Here is a 26,354-nt window from a genome sequence, read left to right as displayed (position 1 = left end):
TTCCATTTTGGGTAGGCAATACCCATGTGCTGTAACTCCTTTATGATTTGGAGAAGAAAGCCGTTGTCTATGTATTGATTCACATTTTGGTTGTAAAGCTTTCATGGTAAGCAAATTAACATGAAAATGCAGCCATACCTACACTCCAGCACAATGAATTATCCATGCCCTAAAATTGTCTTCAGTGCTAGGAAATAATCCCTGCTTTTGGCACATATTTTTCAGTAATTTTATGATAGGAATGCAGATATTCTCAGCAATTATTATATTCTTTTGAGAAATGGGGTGATGTCTCTGATACTCTCATGCCATCAAAAGAAAAAGAGTGGTGACAAAGCCTGTAAGGAGGATACTTAGAGTACACTGATTTTGTGTTCCAGCATGGATAAAATAGAGAACAATCGCATCGAAGATCAAAGCTAAGATATAATCAGGAACCTGATTTCTGAAATAAGGTTGTTAGTGATCTGATGTGACAAGTTCCACTGCAGTATGAGACACAAACACTCTGGAGTGGAGGATGTACATGATATTGATAAGTAGGCATGCATGTATTATAGACAGAATTCTATTTGTATTCTCAGACCAATAGGAAAATAAAAAGTAATCATTAGATCAATAGTATTATTTGGGGACTATGGTACCTCTTTAATCTAACTTAACAATTGCAGGGATGGGACTTTCCTTGCCTTTTCATTTTTCCCCAAACATGACTTGCTCTGATGTAATATGTTTGCATCTTCCTCAAGGGCTCTCACATGAACTCTTTCTTGGTAAACCCTTGTGGCCAAATACACAGAAGGAGAACCCAATCTGAGGATACTGAACTCTTGGAGGAAATGCTTGTGATTATGACTAGAGAAGAAAATATGCCACTTAATGCAGTAACTTGTTTTTCACAGAATATAGAGCCTCAGATGCATGGCCTGAAGGAGAAAGAACCCCAGAACTCTCAAATGGCAGTGGAAATCATCTTTGGAAATGTCTCATGCTGATTAGAGTGACAGATTCAGTCATCAACAACATTGTCTTCAGACATACACACAAACACTGAAGTGTGTATATACAGACCGCACACTGGGTGTCCCACAGCCCTAAGATTTACATTCTGCAGATACATCTAGTAATATGCTGATATCTTGGATCTTTATCTCCTGGTTTCTGAATATGCCAACTCTCATATGTACAACAATAATGTCTTCTTGCCTAACAGAAAAAAAATACCGATTTCAAAATAATGGGTCTATGGTAACTGGTGCATTTCCCCCTATTTATACTGTATTTCCAGAAAAAACAAAAAGAGATCGGAAAAACCCTATATTAGATGACAAATATTCGGCAACGTAAGTGCATTGTATTGACTCATTCTTTTTAAGCCTATGTGTCCTAGGATATGTGTGACTTTGAACATCATCATTTCATGTATTTCCCTTAAAGTTGTGCCCTGTTTATCCTTTCCAGATCCTGTCTTTAACTTTGTTTCTCATTGACTAATTTTGTCCTGTGTGGTGGGAAGAGATAGACTTGGTTTCTGTGGTTTATATGACAATTGCAACCTGTGGATGAATCTTCTGCTTCTGTTAATTCCTCAGACTCTGAGCACACACAGTACTTGTTCTGCAGTGAAAGGGTTGTTGACAGCAGTTTGGCACAGCACTTCAGGGTACTGTGGAATGTGAAATGTGCCTCTGTTAGAGGAGGTAATGCCTTTGAGAGCAGTGGTTTTGGATTCCTTCCTCAGGTTCTGTAAGGATCGGCTCTGCCCATGTCAGCTCCCTCTGACCTACTATTTTCTCTCTTTAACGTTTCTCAGAGTATTGAAAATAAATGTGCCCCATGTTTTTTGATTCTCAGATTTTTTAAACCATTCACCTTTTTGATCCATATGTTTACTGTATGCCTTTGCTTGATTTATGTATGCATTCACATAGACATATTGTATTTGATAATGAGCACTGAGGGCTTTTCCTTAGACATTCTCAAATCTTCATGCATAGATCTGGACAGTGCTTAGTAAGTTTAGTTAACTTGGTATATTCATAGAGAAGGAAATAAGTTATACTTGCCATCATACATCTAGGTCTATCACTGTAGGAATTACATGAAATAAACATCTGAAATGGAAAAAGGAAGCATGTACTCAACTCTGAGGGAATAGAAGTATGATATCAAGGTCCATTTCATTATCAGTTGATGGAAAATTACTGAAACAGTGGGGTGCATTCTGGTGGATGTGTCATGGCAACATTTTGGTGGCTCCTTGGTATGGTGATGAACCATCAGGTCAAGACTGGAAAAGGGAAATAGTTCAGATGTAAAACATCATTAGACAATGAGCATATCTTTTCACATTTTGTCTGACATTGAAATAGAAAACATGACCAAAGGAATCTAAAATTTCACAACTGGGTGAAACATTTCCAATGCATTTGTAAATTGCACTGACCAGTATGGGTTGGTAACATTTTAAAAGATGCTTTTGGATTCTCTTTGTCTTGTACTTATTAGTAAAAATTTAAAGACCCTGGTATCATTTTTATTTTCTATGTAGTTACTGTAGTTATTGTTATGTTAACTCCTTTTATATAGGAATTTTCTCCATTTACTTGATAGTATGAATGGATGAGAATGTATATTACATAGTAGAGTACATTCCAAGCAAACTCAAGCATGAGTTTTATTCTCTAGCACCTTGTAAAGTGTGTTCTGATTTATATGCTTATAATCATAACCCATGTGTGGTAAATTTATGCACACCATCTCTTGGAGTCCTCTTCAGACAGATGGTCATTTTGAGGTCATCATAAATCAAATGAATCTTTGCACAAAGGAAAAACAGAGATTGAAACTCAGAAGTGATTTCCCTTGTTTGCTTCAGTGGCAATGGGCTTTTTCTTGTAACTTCTAGGAGTTTCCTTTCTGTTTTTAATGAGAGCAATAGTTGTGCAACAAAATGTGTGTTGTCTTTTAATTTTCATCTTTCCTTTCCCCTGCAATAACATATGCAACAGAATTGGAAGTTAAAGTGTGTAACAATTCTGGTGTTAGAACGAATTGTTATACTCAATCTTGTTTTAATGTGACTACTCCTGAGCCACATTCTTTAGGCATCTTCATCCTAAAACATGCACATGCTGTCAGAAATAGCAAGAAGAGGAATGGCAGTGCCAGGGCTGAGAAGTTCATTGTTAGCATGGACACAAAACGTGTGCTTCACCTATTTTTACAACAGTGACACATCTGTGAGTTTATGTCTGTGCGATTTTTTATATGAGGATGAACTGTTGCACCTAAATCAGGTTACTTGTCATTGAAAATATATGCATTGAGGAAAGTGATGTTTAGATAGAGACCAACAACACACCATCTACTAAGCTCATTCTTTGTGTATGTGTGCTTCCCAGTGATCAGGGAGAGGGTAATTATGTTATGTAAGACATAGTATGATTCTGGAGTAATTTTCTACATAATTTAAAATTTTGTTATATGTATTTATTGTAGTATTTTTATTATAGTCATCATGTAATTATATGATTTGACTCCTTGCTTTCATCACCCAAAATCATTATTGTTGCACCCTTTGTGTGTATTATTTACTTTTTAAAATATTTTAAAGATTTAAAATATTTGTTTTATTTTAGAAACAATCTGATTTTACATATCAATTCTCCCATTCCCTCACCCTCCCATCCTCCCATGCTTCCCATGGATACCCCAAGCCCACCCCACCCACTCCCCAAGGATAGTGAAGCCCTCCATTGGGGGCATCTTTTGTGTATTTGGGCTACAATATTGTCTCTCCATAGGGAGTTGACAACCTTATCTTATTCCTGATTTTAGAGGAATTACCTTGAGTTTCTCTCCATTTAGTTTAATGTTGGCTGTCAGTTTCCTGTATATTGCCTTTATTATGTTTAGGTATGCTCCTGTTGCCCCTGATCTTTTCAAGACCTTTGTCAATAAAGGGTGTTGAGTTTTGTCAAATTCTTTTAAAGCATCTAATGAGATGACCATGTGGTTTTTCTTTTTCATATTGTTTATATGGTAGATTACATTGGTGGATTTTTGTATGTTGAACCATCCTGCATCCTTGGAGTTAAGCCTACTTGAGCATGGTGTATAATTTTTCTGATGTGTTTTTGGATTCGATTTGCCAGTATTTTATTGAGTATTTTTGCATCAATGTTCATGAGGAAGATTGGGCTGTAGTTGTCTATCTTGATTGTGTCTTTGTTTGGTTTGGGTCCCAAGGTAATTGTAGCCTCATAAAAAGGTTTTGACAATGATCCTTATGCTTCTATTGTTTGAAACAATTTGAAGAGTATTGGTATTAACTCTTCTTTGAATTTCTGATAGAATTCTGCACTGAAACAATCTGGCCCTGGAGATTTTTTGGTTGGAAGACTTTTAATGGCCCCTTCTATTTTGTTAGGGTTTATAGGTCTATTTAAATTGTTTATCTGTTCTTGAATTAATTTTGGTAAGTGATATCTAGCTAGAAAACAGTCCATTTCCTTTAAATTTCCAATTTTGTGGAGTACAGGTTTTCAAAGTATGCCTCTCTGGGTTTCCCCAGTGTTTGTTGTTATGTCCTCTTTTTCATTTCCAATTTTGTTAATTTGCATGTTCTCTCTCTCCTTTTTTGGTTAGGTTGGATAAAGGTTTGGCTATCTTGTTGTTATTCTGGAAGAACCAATTCTTTGTTTCATTGATTCTTTGTATTGTTTTCCTTGTTTCTACTTCATTGATTGCAGTTCTCATTTTATTATTTCCTGGCTTATACTCCTCCTGGGTGAGTGTGCTTCTTTTTGTTCTAGAGCTTACAAGTGTTCTGTTATTTCTCTAGTGTGGCTGTTCTCCATTTTCCTTATATGGGCACTTAGTGCTATGAACTTTCCTTTCAGATCTGCTTTCAGAGTGTCCCATAGGATTGGGTATGTTGTGCTTTCATTTTCATTGAATTCTTGGAAGTCTTTGATTTCTTTCTTTTTTCCTTTACCTAGGCATGATGCATTGAGAATTGTTCATTTTCCATGCGTTTGCGGGGTTTCTGCAGTTTGTGCTGTTGTTGAATTCTAATTTTAAGCCATGGTCGTCTGATAAGATATAGTGTGTTATTCCAATTTTTTTGTACCCGTTGAAGTTTGATATGTTGCCAAGTATGTGGTCGATTTTAGAGAAGGTTCCATGTGGTGCTGAGAAAAAAGTATATTCTTTTGTGTTTGTGTGGAATGTTCTATAGATGTCTGTTAAACCCAATCTGATTGTAACTTCTTTTGGTTCTGTTGTTTCTTTGTTAAGTTTCTGTCTGGTGGACCTGTCCAGTGGTGAGAGTGGGGTGTTAAAGTCTCCCACTCTCAATGTGTGGGGTTTAATGTATGATTTGAGTTCTAGTAATGTTTTGTTTACAAATGTGGGTGCCTTTATATTTAGGGCATAGATGTTTAGAATTGAGACATCATCCTGATGAATTTTTCCTATGATGAATATGAAATGACCTTCTTCATGTCTTTTATTAATTTTAGTTTGAAATCTAATTGGTTAGATATTAGGATAGCTGCACTCACTTGCTTCTTAGGTCCATTTGACTGGAAATCTTAGTTGACATCTGTCTTTGAAGGTGAGATGAATTCCTTGTATGCAGCAGAAGAATGGATTCTGTCCACGTATCCATTATGTTGGCCTGTGTCTTTTTATAGGTGAATTAAGACCACTAATATCAAGGAATATTAATGACCATTGATTGTTGATTCTTGTTTGTTTTTTGTTTTTGGTGTTGGTATTGTATGTGAATTTCCCCCCTTTTTCTGGCATTTGGTAAAGTGAGATTATCTCTTGCCTATGTATCTGTGAGTGTAGTTAACTTCCTTGGGTTGGAGTTTTCCTTCCAGAACTTTCTGTAGGGCTGGATTTGTGCATATGTATTGTTTTAATCTGGTTTTGTCATGTAATATCTTGTTTTCTCCATCTACAGTGATTGAGAGTTTTGCTGGGTATAGTAGTCTGGGCTGGAATCTGTGGTCTCTTAGTGTTTGTAGAACATGTGTCCCAGACCTTTTGGATTTCATAGTTTCCATGGAGAAGTCAGGTGTAATTCTGACAGGTTTGCCTTTATATGTCACTTGACCTTTTCCTTCAGTGCTCTTAATATTCTTTCTTTATTCTGTATGTTTGGTATCTTACTTATTATGTGGTGAGGAGACTTTTTTTTTGGTTCAGTCTAGTTGGTGTTCCGTAAGATTCTTGTACTTTCATAGGCATGTCCTTCTGCAGGTTGGGAAAATTTTCTTCTATGATTTTATTGAATTTGTTTTCTTCACCTTTGAGCTGGGCTTCTTTGCCTTCTTCTATACCTATTGTTCTTAGGTTTGGCATTTTCACTGTGTCCCATATTTTCTGGATATTTTGTGTTAGGGATTTGTTGGACCTGAGATTTTCTTTGGTCGATGACTTTATTTCCTCTAATGAGTCTTCAACAGCTGTGATTCTCTAATCCATATCTTGTATTCTATTGGTTATACTTACATCTTAGTTCCTAATAATTTACCCAGATTTTCTATTTCCAGCATCCCCTCTTTCTGTTTTCTTTATTTTTTCCATTGCAGCTATATCAAGTCTTGTACTGTTTGAATTGTTTCCTTCACTTGTTTGGTTGTTTTTTTCTCAGCTTTCTTTGCATTCTGTATGAGATTTGTTTATTTCTTGAATGTTTTGGGTTTGTCTTTTCCTCCATTTCCTGTATTTTTTGTTTTATCCTCCATTTCTTTAAGGGATTTTCTCATTTTTCTTTGAGGGTCTCTAATATCTTCATAAAGTTTTTTTTAAAGGTACCCCTCTTCTGTTTCATCTGCATTGTGGTGTGCAGTTCTTGATGGTGTAGAGTCCCTAGATTCTGTTGTTGTCTTATTTGTCTTTCTGTTGTTGAGTGTGTTCTTATTCTTTCATCTTCCCATTCCTTTTTTGAGTGAGTGCAGTTGGGGTCTTTCTCTCTTCTCTCACCTCCAGATGGTATAGGTAGGCCAGGACTTCAGTGTGTGCAACTCTGGATGGTCCTGCCTCTCCTGGTGCTCTCCTCATTCAATTGAAGGGCATAGATGGTCCAAGACTCAAGTGGAGGGTGGAAGGAAGAGGGCAGGGGGCAGAGGGCAGAGTGTGTATGGGGGAGGCAAGAGTGAGGTATGGCCAGACTCCAGGTGGTTTACCCTGCTAGGGCAGTTCACTCTTCCAGCTGAACAGGCACAGGAAGATCCAAGGGGGGATGGCAGGAGTTGGGCCCCAAGCAGAGCCTACACTCACTTCAAATAGACGGTGGAGGGTGGAGAGGGGGCCAATACTGAGGTGTGGTTGTTGTATCCTTTTATACCTTCTCTTTCACCAATCTTAGTTCAGTCAGTTATATGAGTTCCTTTGTTATAGTTATTACTGTTGAATATATATGCTCAACTGTGTAAGTACTACCTGTTGGATCCATTTAGTGTTGATTGTGTGTATATGGTTTGGGGGCTGAGTACTTTGGGGTTGGATAATTGGTTAAAAGCTCATCAGTAAAATGATTATTTAATCCTGTTTTCAGCAGTAATTAGTTGCCAGTGGTCCTAAATCTATGGGCAGTTCTCTATGAGAACACTTTTTCTGACAGTGCAAGTCTTATTTGTCATAGTTTTGTTCTTTTATAGGCATCTGTATTATTGGGGTATCATGTATATAACTTATCGACTGTCTTTAAGACAAATAATGTCATATTTAGGTCATCTGATTCTTAGGATCTTTCTGCCCACCTACTATAATGTTCCCTAAGGCAAGTTGCAAGAGATTTGTGGTAGATTTATCAGTTATTCTGGGCATCCCTGAGGATTGCTCATGCTTCTTTGACAACTTCTGTTATTCTTTTTTTTTCTTTTTTATTTTTTTATTTTAATTTTAAGTAGCTTGTTTTACATGTCAATCCCAGTTCCCTCTCCCTCCCCTCCTACCGCACTCCTCTTCCCCCCCCACCCTCCTACCCTATTGCCAAATCCTTCCACATAGGGGATATCTAGAGTCTGTCATTTCATTCTGGGTAGGGTCCAGGCACTCCCCTAAGAGTCCAGGCTGAGAGAGCATCCCTCTTTACGCTATAGGCACACGATGACTGTTTGTATTCCAGGGATAGACACTGAACCACAGCTCAGGGCCCCATAGGTTGTCCTGGCCTTCTCGCTGACACTCACATTTGGGGGGTCCAGATCAGTCCCATGCTGGCCTCCCCACTGTCGCTCTGGGGTCCAAGAGCTCTCCCCTGTTCAGGTCAGCTGTCTGCTGGTTTTGCCAGCCCATTTTTTGCCAATTTGCTCATCACTCCTTTCTTTCTGTCACTGGGTTCCTTGGGTTCAGTTCAGTGATTAATTGTGTGTTTGCCTCTGCTTCCATCAGTCACAGGATGAAGGCTCCAAGATGGTAATAGACATCAAGTTCATTATCAGGAATGGACATTCAAGGTGGCCTCTCCACTATTACTTAGCTTGCCAATTGGTGTTATCCCTTTAGATCACTCGAGGTCACTCTGGTGCCTGATCTGTCTTCTATCCTATGATTCCCTCTTCCCCCTATTCTACCCCCACCCACTCAACTTCCTGTTCCCCCATGACCAACTCTCTTGCTCTGCACCCCCTCTCTTCTTCCCAGCTCCCACTCCCCCCCAACCCCTCGCCATGTTCCCCATCCATTCAGAGGCTCTTGTCTCAATCCTCTTCTCTTGGGTACTATGCATATATGCATATCTTTTAGGTTCTTTCCTGTTTCCCAGACTCTCTATCAGTGGAAGTGCAGACTAGCACTATCCTGATCCATGTCTAACATCCATATATGAGTGAGTACATACCATGTTTGTCTTTTTGCGACTGGGTTACCTCACTCAGGATGGTTTCTTCCAGTGCTATCCATTTCAAGATTCCATTGTTTTTTTCTGCTGAGTAATACTCCATTGTGTAAATGTACCATTTTCTCTATCCACTCTTCAGTTGAGGGACATCTAGGTTGTTTCCAGGTTCTGGCTATTACAAATAATGCTGCTATGAACATAGTGGAGCAGATGCCCTTGTTGTATGAATTTGCCTCATTTGGATATATGCCTAAGAGTGGAATTGCTGGGTCTAGTGGTAGATTAATTCCCATTTTCCTAAGGAATCTCCATACTGGTTTCCAAAGAGGCTGTATATGTCGGCACTCCCACCAGCAGTGGAGGAGTGTTCCCCTCTCTCCACATCCTCTCCAGCATAAATTGTCTTCGGTGTTTTTGATTTTAGCCATTCTGACAGGAGTAAGATGGTATCTCAGAGTTGTTTTTATTTGCATTTCCCTGATGGCTAAGGATGTTGAGCACTTTCTTAAGTGTCTCTTGGCCATTTTAGCCTCCTCTATTGAGAAATCTCTATTTAGTTCTGTACCCCACCTTTTAATTGGATCCTTTGGTGTTTTGGAGACTGGTTTCTTGAGTTCTTTGTAAATGTTGGAGATTAGCCCTCTGTCAGATGTAGGGTTAGTGAATATCTTTTCCCATTCTGTGGCCTGCCTTTTTGTCTTTTTGACTGTGTCCTTTGCCTTACAGAAGCTTTTTAGTTTCAGAAGGTCCCATTTGTTAATTGTCGATCTCAGTGCCTGTGCCACTGGTGTTATGTTTAGGAAGTGGTCTCCTGTACCAACTCGTTGAAGAGTATCTCCCACTTTCTCTTCTAAAAGTTTCAGTGTGGCTGGATTTATGTTGAGATCTTTGATCCATTTGGACTTAAGTTTTGTACAAGGCGATAAACATGGATCTATCTGCAGTCTTCTGCATACCAGTACCCAGTTATGCCAGCACCATTTGTTGAAGATGCTTTCTTTTTTGCATTGTACAGTTTTAGCTTCTTTGTCAAAAATCAAGTGTTCATAGGTGTGTGGGTTAAAATTAGGGCTTTCAATTCGGTTCCATTGGTCTACCTGCCTATTTTTGTGCCAATACCAAGCTGTTTTCAGGACTATAGCTCTATAATAGAGCTTGAAGTCAGGTATGGTGATGCCTCCTGAAGTTCCTTTATTGTATAGGGTTGTTTTGGCTATCCTGGGCCTAAAGTTGATTAATGTTCTTTCCAGGTCCTTGAAGAATTGTGATGGAATTTTGATAGAGATTGCATTGAATCTGTAGACTGCTTTTGGCAAGATTGCCATTTTTATTATGTTGATCCTATCAATCCAAGAGCATGGGAGATCTTTCCATTTTCTGGTATCTTCTTTGATTTCTTTCTTTAAGGACACAAAGTTCTTGATATACAGGTCTTTCACTTCCTTGGTTAACATTATCCCCAGATATTTGATGCTGTTTTTGGCTACTGTAAAGGGTGATGTTTCTCTGATTTCTTTCTCAGTCACTTCATCATCTGTATATAATAGGGCCACTGATTTTTTTCAGTTAAACTTTTATCCTGCCACTTTGCTAAAGGTGATTATCAGCTCTAGGAGTATCCTTGTGGAGTTTTTTGGGTCACTTATGTAAACTATCATATCATCTGCAAATAGTGAAAGTTTGACTTCTTCTTTTCCTATTTGTATCCCCTTTATCTCCTTTTGTTGTCTTATTGCTGTAGCTAGAACTTCAAGTACAATATTGAAGAGATATGGAGAGAGTGGACAGCCTTGTCTTGTTCCTGATTTTAGAGGAATTGCTTTGAGTTTCTCTCCATTTAGTTTGATGTTAGCTGTTGGTTTACTGTATATTGCTTTTATTATGTTCAGGTACGTTCCTGTTATCCCTGATCTCTCTAGGACCTTTATCATGAAGGGGTGCTGGATTTTGTCAAAGGCTTTTTCAACATCTAGTGAGATGATCATGTGGTTTTTCGTTCGCAGTTTGTTAATATGGTGGATTACATTGATAGATTTTCTAATGTTGAACCATCCCTGCATTCCTGGGATGAAGCCTACTTGATCATGGTGGATGATTTTTCTGATGTGTTCTTGAATCCGGTTTGCGAGTATTTTATTGAGTATTTTTGCATCGATGTTCATGAGGGAAATTGGTCTATAGTTTTCTTTCTTAGTTGTGTCTTTGTGTGGCTTGGGTATCAAGGTAATTGTAGCCTTGTAGAAAGAGTTTGGCAGTGAGCCTCCTGCTTCTATTGTTTGGAATACTTTGAGGAGAATTGGAATGAGCTCTTCTTTGAATTTCTGGTAGAATTCTGCACTGAAGCCATCTGGGCCTGAGTTTTTTTTTGTTTGGGAACTTTTGATGACTGCTTCTATTTCATTAGGGGTTATAGATCTGTTTAGATAGTTTATTTGTTCTTGATTTAGTTTTGACAAGTGATATCTATCCAGGAAATTGTCCATTTCCTTTAAATTTTCAAATTTTGTGGAGTACAGATTTTCAAAGTATGCCTTGATGATTCTCTGGATTTCCTCAGAGTCCGTTGTTATGTCCCCCTTTTCATCCTTGATTTTGTTAATTAGCATTCTCTCTCTCTGTCTTTTGGTTAGTTTGGACAGGGTTTGTCTATTTTGTTGATTTTTTCAAAGAACCAACTCTTTGTTTCATTGATTCTTCTCAGTGTTTTCCTGGTTTCTACTTGATTGATTTCAGCCCTCAATTTGATTATTTCCTGGCGTCTGCTCCTCCTGAGGGAGTTTGCTTCTTTTTGTTCTAGAACATTCAGCTGTGCTATTAATTCTCTAGTATGACTGTTCTCCAGTTTTTTCATGTGGGCACTTAGTGCTATAAACTTTCCTCTCAGCACTGCTTTCAAAGTGTCTCATAAGTTTGTGTATGTTGTGTCTTCATTCTCATTGAAATCGAGGAAGTCTTTAATTTCTTTTTTTATTTGTTCCTTTACCCAGGATGGTGCAATTGTGCATTGTTCAATCTCCATATGTTTGTAGGGTTTCTGCGATTTGTGTTATTGTTGAATTCTACTGTTAATGCATGGTGGTCTGATAAGATGCAGGGGGTTATTCCAATTTTTTGTATCTGTGGAGACTTGCTATGTTTCCTATTATTTGGTCAATTTTAGAGAAGGTTCCATGTGTTGCTGAGAAGAAGGTATATCCCTTTGTATTTGGGTGGAATGTTCTATAGATGTCTGTTAAACCCAGTTGTGTCATAACTTCTATTAGTTCTTTTGTTTGTTTGTTAAGTTTCTGTCTGGAGGTCCTGTCTATCGCTGAGAGCAGGGTGTTGAAGTCTCCTACTATTAGTGTGTGAGATTTTATGTGCATTTTGAGCTTTAGTAATGTTTCTTTCACGAATGTAGGTGCCTTTGTATTTGGGGCGTAGATGTTTAAAATTGAGACTTCGTCTTGATGTACTTTTCCTTTGATGAATATGAAGTGTCCTTCTTCATCTCTTTTGATTGGTTTTAGTTTGAAGTCTAATTTGTTAGAAATTAGGATTCCTACACCAAGTTATTTCTTGGGACCGTTTGATTGGAAGATCTTTTCCAACCCTTTACTCTGACATAACGTCTGTCTTTGATGTTGAGATGTGTTTCTTGTATGCAGCAGAAGGAAGGGTTCTGTCTTCGTATCCATTCTGCTAGTCTGTGTCTTTTTATAGGCAAGTTGAGGACGTTGACATTGAGGGATATTAATGACCATTGATTGATGATCCTTGTTTGTGCTTGATTTATTGTTAGTGAAGTTATTTTGTGTAGTTTCTCCTCCCTTTTTCTTTTGGTGTTTTGTAAAGTGGGATTATATATTGCCTGTGTCTTTGTGAATGTAGTTATCTTCCTTGGATCTAGGTTTTCCTCTAGCATTTTCTGTAGAGCTGGTTTCATGGATACGTATTGTTTAAATCGGGCTTTGTCATGGAATATTCTGTTTTCTCCATCTATAGTAATTGAGAGCTTTGCTGGATATAGTAGTCTGGGCTGGCATCCTTGCTCCCTTAGCGTTTGTAGGACATCTGTCCAGGATCTTCTGGCTTTCATCGTTTCCATTGAGAAGTCAGGTGTAATTCGGATAGGTCTGCCTTTGCATGTTACTTGGCCTTTTTCTTTAGCTGCTCTTAATATTTTCTCTTTACTCTGTAGGTTTGATGTTTTGTTTATTATTTGGCGAGGTGACTTCTTTTTCTGGTCGAGCCTATTTGGTGTTCTGTAAGATTCTTGTACTTTCATAGGCATATCTTTCTTTAGGTTAGGGAAGTTTTCTTCTATGATTTTGTTGAATATGTTTTCTGTACCTTTGAGTTGTAGTTCTTCGTCTTCTTCTATACCTATTATTCTCAGGTTTTTCTTCTTCACGGTGTCCCATATTTCCTGGATATTTTGTGTTAAGGATTTGTTGGTTTTGAGATTTTCTTTGGTTGACGACTCTATATCCTCTAATGAGTCTTCAACACCTGAGATTTTCTCTTCTATCTCTTGTATTCTATTGGTGATACTTGCATCTGTAGTTCCTGATTGTTTACCCAGCTTTTCTATTTCCCGCATCCCTTCATTCTGTGTTTTCTTTATCGTTTCTCTTTCAGCTTTCAATCCTTCAACTGTTTGAGTTGTTTCCTTAATTTTTTTGGTTGTTTTTTCTTGGTGCTCTGTAGATTCTTTGAGAGATTTGTTTATTTCTTGAATTTTCCCCCCATTTCATGGATTTTTTGTTTGTTTTTTCTTCTATTTCTTTAAGGGATTTCCTCGTTTCTTCTTTGAGGGTCTACATCTTCTTCACAAAATAATTTTTAAGGTCTGTCTCCTCTTCTTCATCTATGTAGTGCTTTTCGGGTCTTGTTGGTGTTGGATCCCTAGATTCTGGTGGGGACATGTTGGTGTTTCTATTGCTGAGTGATCTCTTATTCTGTCTTCTTCCCATCTCTTCTTCCAGTGGGTGCTGCTGGGGTCTTTCCATCTCCACTGGTCTCCTTCCTTCCTGAAGCTGAAGCTGGGGATCCTGACACGGAGTTTGGGGCCTGTAAGGGCTGATGTCTTTCCTGAAGCTGGACTCGCTGGGGTTGGGGTCTTGGAAGGGCTGACGTCTTTGCTGTGTGGGTGAGTCTCCTGAAGCTGTACTCGCTGGGGTTGGGGTCTTGGAAGGGCTGGTATCTTTCCTGTGTGTGCGGGTTTTCTGGATGCCAGGAGCGGCCCCGGAAGATGAAGGGGATGGGTGTTGGGCAGGGGGTCCTCCCGGAGACCCAATCTCACCTGAAGCTGGACTTGCTGGGGTGGGGTCTTGGAAGGCAACTTCTGTTATTCTTTATTATCTTCTGTTGCAATGAGAAATTTCTTTTGTGAGTTGTGATATCTACTCTTCTCTGTGGGTATAAGGAAAAGATATGTAGAGTGCAGTTAGGAACAGGTCAGGTTTAAAAAGCTTATTTGTACTTTTAAAAGGCTTAGGCCCTAAATAAGAGGATCCTAGTGCACCATTCTGTACTGAGAAATGCAGTCTCTGTTTTCTTTTCACATAAATTTAAGTGAATTAATCTACTTGCCAGTAGACACTTCAGCACAAACAATTTCATTTTATTAAGCAACTAAATGTGTCTTGACATGAACAAACATTTTGTGTCCCAAACTACAGAACAAATTGAAAAATTAACAATGTGAAGCCTTGGTTTTCAACATTGCATGTTGAAAATTTCAATGTTTGCTTCCTTGAATGTGTACCGTTAACTTTCGAAAGTATGTCATCTTCTTTTTTACAAGTCATTATTGTAAAGATAATGGGATGCCTGATAATATAAAGTGATTACAAAACAAGTGAAGAAAGAACATGAGTTCAGACCCACAGATCCCACATCATAGTGGGCATGGTAGTCCACAGTTTCATTGGAAGTGCTCTTTCACGGTGATGAGAAGACAAGACAGGAAATTTTCCAGAAGTTTTGCTGTTGTTTGTAGTGGTGACAACTGAAACACATAATCTGAAGTGGGCTGAAAAACAAAGTCAGAGAACTTATAATCTGCACTTCATGCACAAGCACTGAAATGTTTTCCCCACTAGAGATGTGCATGCAAGCCCATCATAGACAGAACCGCTGATACACAGCATATGCACATGCATTCTATGATAAATCTATGATTGTAAAAAGCTAACTATTACTACAGATAGATTTAATTCAATGTTGGAGGTTCATTCACAGTAAATTGTCTCAGGGACCTGATGGCTTACTAGGGAAACAATTGCATTTCATAAATTTGGAGAATGTCATATTACACAATTTTAATTAAGACCATTCATTAGAGAATGTGAAATTATGTGCTTTTAAAAGCCCATCCTTTCAAACTATAGGAACTAGTGCATTTAAATTTGTAGATCTGATTGTTATGGATTCCACCTGAATACTATAACACTTCTATGCAGGGTGATGGAGCAGAACTACCAGCTTGTTTTGGCCATTGTTATTTGCCATCGAGGAAATCAACAGGAATTCCCATCTTTTACCAAACACCTCTCTGGGTATTGAAGTTTATAATCTCCCATTTTCTGAAATGAATGTTTTAGAAGGTGTGCTTTATTGGCTCACTGGTTTGTACACCTTCATCCCTAATTACATCTGTAGGATGGAGAGAAAATCAGCTGCTTTACTTACAGGAATGAGATGGAAAACATCTGAACTCATTGGGACATTGCTACATCTTTACAAATTTCCTCAGGTGAGTGAGAGTGGTGTGAGTGACGAGCAGGCAGATCTTATTTCACACATTTTAACTGCATGCAAAAAAAGTGAGAGATTTTAATTACTCAATCTAAAACAATTATAAAATGATATGTACATTTTAATCTTAAGTGAAGGCAATGATGCTTTTCTGTAACTTTTTGGAAACTTCCAAGGAGTGATCTATGACTTTAAAAACATTTGAGGAGATTTTTCCTCCCTGTCCCTTCAATCTGCTGCTCAAGACTAAGATTGTTCTTCATGGCAATGCTTGTTCCATTCCTAAAAATACTGTATTCCTTACAGCTTACTTTTGGGCCTTTTGATCCTGTTCTGACAGAAGGGAGCCAGTTTCGATCTGTGTATCAGGTGGCCCCCAAGGACACATCTCTGCCACGTGGCGTTGCTTCTTTGATGCATCATTTCAGCTGGAACTGGGTGGGACTGCTCACCACAAGTGACCACAGAGGGGCTCAGATTCTATCAGACTTGAGACGGGAGCTGGACATGAATGGAGTCTGCATAGCTTTTGTGGAAACAGTGACAGTTAAGGGAGAATCATCATATTTTTATTCTGTTCATACTGTGACACAGATTCAGCAATCATCAGCAAATGTGATTGTAATTTATGGAGACTGTACTTCTTTATTAACAGTAATAATAAATAAATATGGAAAGTTCATATCTAGGAAGATTTGGGTCATGAACTCAAAATGGGGTGGTAACACGTTGTATGGATATACCATGTTAGATTCATTCCATGGGAGTCTCATTTTTCCCAACATCATGGGGAGATTTTGGGTTTCACAAAATTTATGCAGGAAGTCACCCCTATAAAATACCCAGAAGACATTTATCTTCATGCATTTTGGAACTTTCTTTTCAATTGCTCACTTTTGCCATCTAATTGCCAAATCTTTGAAAACTGTCTGCCCAATGCCTCTTTGGAATTGTTGCCAGGGAACACTTTTGACATGGCCACGAGTGAAGAGAGTTACAATGTGTACAATGCTGTGTATGCAGTGGCCCACAGCCTCCACGAGATGACTCTCAATCAAGTAGAAGTTCAACCAGAGGCAAATAAAGATAGGACTATGTTGTTCCCCTGGCAGGTAATATCCCTTTGCTGTAATGTCAGGAACATGACACCACATGCTACAAGTACATTCAATCTAGTTATTATAGATCCAATTTTTCTTTAATTAAACTAGAGTTGATATATATTTTGTACATAAGATATTATTGCACACCCATGCCAGTGAGTAGGGGTGTCACTGTTCAAATTGAAGTTTTCATTTAAGAGAATAATGCTCCTTTTGTTAGAAACAGCATCAGTATCTTCTCTGGTTAATTCATGTGAAAATATAGACTTAATTTTAAATTTCTCACTAATGTCATATATTCCTGTACATCAATTATTGTTATGTTCTCCTAAGCATTCCAGATTGTCCAATAAACTCAAGGAAATCATGTTGCCCACTGAAGATTCAAAGAAATTCAGAAATTTCAAGGAGGTAGCTAGTTTGTATAGAAGTTGAGGTTTGTTTACTGTATAATTTTTCATTATTTGGTAATTCTTGGGTTAATTCATTCTATAGCAAAATGACATTTAGGAACTCAATAGTACTTACTTCCTCCTTGGTTTTCCTTTGTTTGATGTTATAGATGCTTCCTGTAAAACACTATTGACAACATACATTACAGTCAAGAAACAACTTCATATTTTTAGTTCTGTTATATGTCTCTGACATTAATTTCATGACCGGATTTCACATCTCTTTTAGCTGCACTATTTTCTGAAGAAGATTCAAGTAAAACATCCTGTTGGAGACCTTGTGGTTCTGGACTGGAAAAAGAAGTCAGATGCAGAGTATGATATTAACAACATTTGGAATTTCCCAACAGGTCTTTCACTACATGTGAAAGTGGGTACGTTTTCTCCAAGAGCTCCACAGGGGCAACACTTGTCAGTATCTGAATCTATGATTCAGTGGCCCACAGGATTTTCAGAGGTGGGTGTGGGTCTTATTTAAAATCTTCTAGTGTATGTTGATAACAAAACGATATTTCTGTGTCTGATGACTCTTACTTGCTAATTGGGCCCCCATTTCTGATTGCTTATTCTGGTGAATGTTATGTTTCTAATTGACCATCTATTTTGACATTTAAAAGCAAGATATGAGTTAGTAATTTGTGACATCATTGTCAAAAACAGCTGAAAGGATGCTTATTTTGATTTTCAGTGTCTTAGTTTATTATTCACTATTTGACCTAACAGAGTTACCTGGGAAAAGGAATGCCATTTTAGGAAATATTTCCAAAATTATGGCCTGAAGGCAAACTTCTCAGGCATTATCCTGGTAAAGGAGTGTGTGGGAAGAGCCATCACAATGAAAGTGGTTGCAGGTGGGTTTTGGTTGTTTAAGAAACAAATATGAGAAAGCCATGATTAGCAAACTAGTAAACAGAAACACTACATTTTCTCCATTTTAATTCCTATTTCTACTTTCTGTTTTTAATCTCCTTATTCCACTGAGGATAAATGGTAGGGTAAAAGTGAAAGATGATATAAGCCTTTCAGTTCACAATTTGCCAGTGACATGTTGTTTCATCACAATAATAAAAATTGTAAATAAGAGAACTAGATTAGAGTGTTACTTTTGGTTTTATTTTTATTACTTATTTTTAATAAAAAATCTTATTTTTACATACTATCCCAGTTCTCTCTTCCTCCTGATCTCTCCTTCTTCTCACCATCCTCCCTTCCCAACCCCCATCCACACCTATGCCCTGTATGAGGCCCTATGCCCTGTATCCCTTCATAGGGAATGGGCTCTAAAGAGCCAGTTCATGCACTGTGAATAAATACTGGTTCCACTGGTAGCAGCCAAAAATACTTTCCAAGCCCCCCATCTGACATTCACATTCAGTGGGCCTAGTTTGTCTTATGCAGGTTCCCCAGTTGTCAGACTGGAGTCTGTGAGATCCCCCTTGCTCAGGTCAGTTGCTTCTGTGGGTTTTCCCAACGTGGTCTTGACCCCTTTTCTCATCATTCCTCCATCTCTGCAACTGAATTCCAGGAGTTCAACTCAATGTCTAGCTGTGAATCTCTGCTTCTGCTTCCATCAGCTACTGGATGAAGGCTCTGTAATGGCATTTAAGGTAGTCATCAATCTCAATATAGGGAAGGGCATTTAAGGTAGCCTCTACACTATTGCTTAGATTCTTAGTTGGGATCATCCTTGTGGATCCCTTGAGATTTTCCTAGTGACAGAGTTTTTGTTAAGCTCATAACAGCTCCCTATATCAAAATAACTCTTTCCTTGCTCTCCTTTTCTGTTCTTCCCCAACTCGACCTTCCTGATCCCTCATGTTTTCCTCCTTCTCCCCTTCTATCCTGTCTCTCTCCTACTTCCCTCCCCCACCCCCATACTCCCAATTTACTCAGGAGATCTTGTCCCTTTCCCCTTCTGAGGGGTCCATGTATGTCTCTCTTAGGGTCCTCCTTGTTTCCTAGCTGCTCTGTGTTTGTGGATTGAAGCCTGGTTATCGTTTTCTCTCTATATAATATCCACTTATGAGTGAGGACACACCATGCTAGTCTTTTCATGTATGGGTTACCTCATTCAGGATGGTCTTTGGTTGTTCCATTCATTTGCCTGAGAATTTCAAGATACTGGTCTTTTTTTTTTTGGCTTTCGAGACAGGGTTTCCCTGTATTGTTTTGGAGGCTGTTCTGGAACTCACTCTGTAGACCAGGCTGGCCTTGAATTCACAGAGATCCACCTGCCTCTGCTTCCGGAGTGCTGGGATTAAAGGCATGCACCACCAATGCCCTGCTGATATTGGTCTTTTTAAACCACTGAATAGTACCCTCTTGTGGACACACACTACATTTTCTTTATCCAGTCTTTGGTTGAGAGGTATCTATATTGCTCAGAGCGTCTGGCTATTACAAATAATGCTGCTATGAACATAGTTGAACAGATGTTATTCCATGTTTTTACTTTTATGCATAGGCAAACACAACAGTAAAGTCAGAGTGTGTCTGTTTTTTACTCGCAAGTCTTTTGGAATATGTAGCTGACAAAATCAGCATGAGAGAAGGTTGTTGCTTTTTAACATCATAACTTGAGTGTAAAGTCCATCATGGCAAGAAAACATGGCAGCACTGATTAGAGGAAACCAGACAGATTTTATCCAAGATCAGCAATGAGACTGATGGTGCTGCTGACTACCTACCCTTTTTTTGCATTTACTTTCAATTACCTGAAATGATAGCATCCTTTTTGTGAAGGTCATTGAAATTCAGCTAACAGAATGTAGGAATATCTCAGAAATGCCCAAGAATTTGTTTTGATGGTTATATTAGTTTTTGCCACAATGTCAAAAGAGACCCCAGTCATAACAGAAGAAAAACATCCTCATTTCTGCAGCCAGAATGAGGAGGCCAACTGAATCAGTCTCAAACACCAAAGTGCCCTCAACAGACTTTCCTCCAGCAACTTAACTTAACCCTTTATGGTTTTACCTTCAGAAATGACCACAGATCCTAAAGAATTTTACAGTCCTAGGAAGTAGTCCAGGAAAGAATGATCTTTGTATGTTATGTCACATGGAAACTTGGAGTGCCGTGGTAAATGCCTATATTTATAAATATAAAATTTAATGAACAAAAGTTATATATTCTAAAACACAAAACTTACTTGGGCTGTGAACAAGAGGTATGTATTTTGTATCCTATATTAAATTTTCTTCAGATTCTCCAGTCTGTATGCACTGAGAGCTGCAGTCCTGGATTCAGGAAAACCATCATCCAGGGCAAGCTTTCTTGTTGTTTTGACTGCACTCCTTGCCCAGAGAATGAGGTTTCCAATGAGACAGGTAAATGCCACATGATTTTGAGGACTTTCTGTCCTTCCATAGTATTCTGAAAATCTAAGATATAGGAAAATGTTTCAAGTTGGTCATTATCTTACTAAAAGTTTACAACTTAAATCTTTATTTTTTCCATGAAAAAACATACATGCTTGTTTCCTTTTGTTGATCAATTGAAGGCATTATTGCCTCAATAAAGTATTTTCTTCACAGTAGACATGCGTGCTGGGGTCCAATATCAGCTAGGGCCCATGTTCTGAGACTGGGAAGGAGCATCAGTGCAAGGTAAACTTCTGACCACCAAGTGGATTGCACTTAAGTGTCCCAGAATAGCTCAGGCCATCTCTATTTATACTTAAATAGAAATTTTCTTGCCAGGGATGCATGGACAGCTTTTTATTGGCTTCTTTTTTGACTTTAAGAAATATATCACAATCTAAGGAATACATTGTGCTCATTATGAAAGTCCCCATTGTTCCCCTTATGCTTCCCCAATATACCTTTCCACCCCATACTTACCTTATTCTAGACAAAGAGTTCAGCATTTTTGCAGGCTTAACTAAATATCAAGCCAGACACATTCTACTCTCCCAGCACTTACATCAGCTGGCAGATCCTTGTGATTAAAAAATGGTAGACATGGTCAGTATGCTTTAGGACAACAATATTCAAACCCAGACAATTCTTTCAGATCCACAAGATAAATTCTTTACAGCTCCATTTTCTGCAAAAGGGCCCCATTCCCTAATCTCTTTATAAAAGGCAACTTTGACAAAACACTCTTTTCCCATCTCATTATACCATGCTTCTCACATCAATATTAGCTCCTGTGTATGGTAAAGATGAATCTATTCATCCCACATTTGCATTGCATTTTTTCCTTTGGAGCATACCATATCTTACCATTGATTCTATGCTTGGTGTCCAGGGAACTTACTCTCAACAGCTGGCACTATGTGTATTCCTGAGGATTTCCCCCTATTCTGTATATACATGCTTTCTTTTCCTTTCTGGAACTGTGAGCTATCATTAATGTTCCAAGTGTTGTTTTCTCATATGTACCTAACTCTGTCTATTGAATCAGAAAAGTTCCCAGGACTAAGATTTATAGTTGGTAATCCTTGATGAAAAATTTGAGAAATATTTGCCCCCTGTAAAATTCTGGGGAAAATTGTTCAAGAAAGAACAATATTTCCAGGGAAAATTATAGCTATTGCATGTATGACTGACAAAACTAAAAACCACCCAAAAATCACCAATATAATAATGAGAGAGAAAAGAGCTGCAAGCTGCACAAATTGTGCAAATTCCTATGCTGTCCCATGGACTGCTGTAACTCACCAAGGGAGAGTCTATTTTCATAAGTGACTTGCCCTGAAGAAACATGATGGACAGGTAGTCATGTGCTGATCTAAGACTAGACTGCATGGCTTCCAACAGATGAATGTTCCATTTCATGAAGGAATTTGATTGATAACATTCAGAGTACCAAGTTTTCATATATTCAAATCAAATTTCAATCACAGTTATGACTCATCAAAAATTGAATCTTTTCAGGCTTACAGTCATGGTACCCTCACAGTCTTCATTCATGCAGGAGATCAGGAATGTTTGTTTCACTTTTGCAGTAGCACCTTTTGCTGTGCTGTAATAAGTAGGTTTCTAAATTATCTTAATAACAAGATTTTTGAAACACTCTGTATGCATGCCAATCAATATGTTACATGGTGAACATAAGTCATTGTGAACAGTTTGAAATATAAAGACAGTAAGATACTTATTGGATGCAATGGAAAAAATCATATTTATTATAGTATTTCATTGGGAATTAATGACTTAATAATCAACATTTGCTCATTTATTAAATAAGTTGAGGCAACTATATGAAATTCTAGTATGGTTGTAGGATGACTGATGATGTTATCTGAGGTTAAAGTATGTGATAGTACTCTAACTATCAATTTCCAAATACCAATAGTGCATGCTTATTCTCATCAGAGGTGTTATTTTGAATAAAATGATAAATGTGGACCAAGATCTTATGGTGGCTATTTGAAATGAGAAAATCTGTCATTGGACCACCCATTCAATATTTCTTGAGTGAATATTCCATGATCTGGGGCACACCTCTGTTATAACACCAAAGGACACCTAAGTGAAAGATAATTATTTCTATGCAATCTTGGTTAAAATTGAGAAACCTTATGATAGAATAAGTTGAGCAAACATATGAAAGTCACAATGTAACTTTAATCAGAATATTTCAGAGTAAGCACTGATAAACTCCTCAGTGAACAGGAAAGGATACCTGAGAGGATTTGCTATCATTTTTTTATTCATGTGAAATAATAGGGTGCTTGATGATTTTTTCAGTATTTTGCATGGCATGATTTTTACACTTAATAATTACTTAGGGTTAAAATACCACATTTCTGAAATGAAATGAATGCCTTTCCCATTTTACCTATGAATTTCCATGATTTGACAACTAAAAAAATGTAGACTTAAGTTTTTCTGTGGAACATATTGGAACTGCACTTAGCAACTACCTAACTGTTACTTGGTTATAGTGGCTTTGCAAAGATTTAAAGTCAATAAAATTCATGTGTGTGTTTGATGTGCATGTAGAAGTATGATGTCACATAGCACATTAAAAAATGACATGGTTGCACAGTAAATTCTATGCTCTAAAGGGATGTTCAAGTTTGGAGGCATTGAAGGGAATGAAGAACTGATTTAATTATATAAAAATCTCACTTTAAAAAGAATTTAAAAGAAAAGGCAGCCACACATATGTTGAATATTTCAGAATTAGAGTGTGTATATATTAAATTCAGCAGAATGTTCTAAACATTTATCACAACATGAAGTTTTAATCATGTAGGAAGTAGATTTTGTTTCTTAAATGCCAATAACCGTTAATGAACAAGTCGGCATTCTTCATATGATGCACTTGTTAGAAGCTAAAATAACTCTTCAACAAAAATGAAGTCAACCTGGAGCATAATGTGGCAACAGGAGAATGTGACATTAGCAAGAAAAAACATCTTGAGATCATGTCAACTATTGTGACAGGAGAGTGTAAGAAAATATAAGCAAGATACACATGTACAGAGATGCATGTAGGTCAGTGTGCTGCAGGCATCCTTTTGTTTCTGGACACAGGAAGAGGGAACGCTATCCCCTGGAACAGAAGTTACAGATGACTGTGACCCACCACATGGGTGCTAAGAATCAGACAATTTCTGTGGAAGACCAGCAAGTATTATTAAGCTATGGGCCAGCTCTCCAACCCTCCATATATTTTATGTAAAAGGAAACTGAAAATGACTGTTGAAAAAGAAATCCTAAAAGAAGTATTGAAAATTTTATCTTGCATGATGTCTGACATTAAATGCTATCAGGAGAATATATTTTGTTGCTTCCAAGTGCAATTCACAAGCATTTATTCAGAGAGTCTTTAAAACATGTTCTAGCAAAAACAAATAAAATCTAAGTTGAAGTACTAAGTAGATATTTTACTGAAAATTGTTTTCAAAAACTTTAGTAATTTAACAGTAAAGGGATTGTCTCAATATGTGAAAAGGCTTAATGCCCATCACAGCAACCAGGATTTGATTCCAGAATCCAGGACTAGGGCTGAGAATCAAGTCCTCATTATCTTTTGCTGACATCTAAGCATATATTCTGGCATATGTGAGACTTCCCTGATACAAAATGCAAAAGGGGGATGGGAGAAAGGTAAGAAAAGGTTTGCAAAAATATTTAATGATATATAATCAACATCCTTGTGTGTGTGTTATGATTGTAACAACCATCATTAGAAAAGAAAATTAAAGTACAATACTAGACTTAAAATTGATTTTCCCTGATCAACTGGAAATTAAGAAAGATTTTTGAGACACATGTAAGGACTGAATTAGTTTTGGCAGTGTAATTTGGTATTCTGATGATTAAAATGCAAATTTTAACATTATTACAAAATATAAACACTTCAGTAAGAACAGAGGAAATCTTTAGAACAGTTTAATATAGAGCTAAAAGAAATGGACTCATAAGATGTGGTGTTCTGGGCATTATTTTTATCAACTTGTCAAAAGCTAGATTATTTAACAATTAAGACAATTCTTCTGATGACAGCCTGTAGGGAAGTTTCTTAGACATATTCTTAGTTAGTGATTGCTGTTGGATGAAGGAACACACTGTGTTCTCATCTCAGATTCACATGATAATGTTATTCTGAGCTGTATAGCAAAACAGGTTGAGCAGGACACTAGAGGCTGGTCAGGAAACATCTCACCACCATGAACTCAGCCCCAGTTCTTTACTACTTATGCTAATCTGAGCTGTAATGGGAAGAATTTCCTTTATCACCCAAGTTACTGTTTTTCTTGAAGATTTTTTTGAAAGAAGTAGAAACTCTAAATTGTGGGATGATCCACCTCAGTGAACTCATTTATAAATAATAAGGAGTATGGTTATGGTAACAACACAATGAAATGTTACTCTGAAATGTGTTAAGATAAAGAGAAAATCTGAGCATGCATTCATGATCAACTCCATTTGTACCAGGTATGGATCAATGTGTAAATTGTCCACTAACTCATTATGCAAATGCAGTGAAGAGACACTGCCTCCAGAAAATTGTGACCTTTCTGGCTTATGATGATCCCTTGGGGATCGAACTCACACTCATGTCATTGGGATTCTCTGCACTCACAGTTGTTGTTATTGGAGTCTTTGTAAACCACAGAGACATAATCCTATTGTCAGGGCCAATAATAGATCTCTCAGTTACATCCTGCTCATAACTCTCATACTCTGTTTCCTATGTCCTTTGATCTTCCTTGGCCTTCCCAACACAGCAACCTGTATCCTGCAACAGAACTTATTTGGACTTCTCTTTACTGTGGTTCTCTCCACTATGTTGGCCAAAACCATCACTGTAGTTATAGCCTTCCATGTTACTGCTCCAGGGAGAAGGACAAGATGGCTACTAATATTGCAGACCCCTAATTTCATCATTCCAATTTGTACCCTGATTCAAGTTCTTCTCTCTGGAATATGGCTGGGAACATCTCCTCTATTTATTGACATGGATGCTCATTCTGAACATGGACACATCATCATTCTCTGCAACAAGGGCTCAGCCATTGCCTTCTACTGCAGTCTGGCATACCAGGGAGCCATGGCCTTTAGTAGCAACCTCATGGCTTTCTTGTGTAGGAACCTGCCTGACATGTTTAATGAAGCGAAATTCCTGTCATTTAGCATGCTTGTTTTCTGCAGTGTGTGGGTCACTTTCCTCCCTGTCTACCATAGCACCAAGGGGAAGGTCATGGTGTCTATGGAAGTCTTCTCTATCTTGGTTTCCAGTGCAGGCATTCTATGCCTAATCTTTGCCCCTAAGTGCTACATCATTTTGTTAAGGCCAGAGAGGAACTCAGTCCATCACATCAGGGACAAAAGAGATGGCTGGAGCAAAAATTTACTCAAAACTTAGTCCACATGGTTCTTGAATTAAACCAAGTTGTACTAGTTCTTTACAATTCTATCAGTCACGTTTGAGATTCTACCATGTGTTCTAAATATGGATTTGTAGGGACACCTTCTTCCCACCAAACTTACCATTCTGAGCATGATTCCCCGGAACCACATGGTGGAATGAAAGAATCCATTTTCTGAGCCTAAACTAGTATATGTCCATTGCCCCAAATAAGTAAATATGTTTAATAAATCTTTTGAAAACTTCATAGGTTTAGATGTGATTGTATGAGTTCTCATTGTTTTCACTAACTGCTCTGGGCCCCAACTCCCAACATCCCCCTTCTTTTGTTGCCCTGGGCATGCCCTGCTAGAAAGGACCGCCCCGAGT

At 37.9% G+C, this 26,354-nt stretch overlaps 1 pseudogene; it reads left to right on the top strand.

The window, feature by feature from the left end:
* The first annotated feature begins 1,128 nt into the window (after nucleotides 1-1,128).
* On the top strand, nucleotides 1,129-25,982 carry LOC101823419 (annotated as a pseudogene).
* Nucleotides 25,983-26,354: the final 372 nt, after the last annotated feature.

The sequence above is a fragment of the Mesocricetus auratus genome, unplaced genomic scaffold (genome assembly GCF_017639785.1).
Source record: "Mesocricetus auratus isolate SY011 unplaced genomic scaffold, BCM_Maur_2.0 Super-Scaffold_100676, whole genome shotgun sequence".
NCBI classification, from domain to species: domain Eukaryota; kingdom Metazoa; phylum Chordata; class Mammalia; order Rodentia; family Cricetidae; genus Mesocricetus; species Mesocricetus auratus.
The sequence above is the reverse complement of the archived record's forward strand: the minus strand, read 5'-3'. Positions and strand labels throughout refer to the sequence as shown.